Source organism: Globicephala melas, chromosome 4, assembly GCF_963455315.2.
Source record: "Globicephala melas chromosome 4, mGloMel1.2, whole genome shotgun sequence".
In the NCBI taxonomy this organism is placed as follows: domain Eukaryota; kingdom Metazoa; phylum Chordata; class Mammalia; order Artiodactyla; family Delphinidae; genus Globicephala; species Globicephala melas.
Window position 1 is genome coordinate 125,664,219 of NC_083317.1, and position 694 is coordinate 125,664,912.

Consider the following 694-nt stretch of genomic DNA (forward strand, 5'->3'; position numbering starts at 1 on the left):
GGTTTTTCTTTCTCAAGATTGCTTTGACTATTCAGGGTCTTTTGTGTTTCCATACAAATTGTGAAATTTGTGTTCTAGTTCTGTGAAAAATGTCATTGGTAGCTTGATAGGGATTGCATTGAATCTGTAGATTGCTTTGGGTAGTAGAGTCATTTGTACACTGTTGATTCTTCCAATCCAAGAACATGGTATATCTCTCCATCTGTTTGTACCATCTTTAATTTCTTTCATCAGTGTTTTATAGTTTTCTGCATACAGGTCTTTTGTCTCCCTAGGTAGGTTTATTCCTAGGTATTTTATTCTTTTTGTTGCAGTGGTAAATGGGAGTGTTTCCTTAATTTCTCTTTCAGATTTTTCAACATTAGTATATAGGAATGCTGGAGATTTCTGTGCATTAATTTTGTATCCTGCTACTTTACCAAATTCATTGATTAGCTCTAGTAGCTTTCTGGTAGCATCTTTAGGATTCTCTATGTGTAGTATCATGTCATCTGCAAAGAGTGACAGTTTTACTTCTTCTTTTCTGATTTGGATTCCTTTTATTTCTTTTTCTTCTGATTGCTGTGGCTAAAGCTTCCAAAACTATGTTGAGTAATAGTGGTGAGGTTGGGCAACTTTGTCTTGTTCCTGATCTTAGAGGAAATGGTTTCTGTTTTTCACCATTGAGAAAGTTGTTGGCTGTGGGTTTGCCATA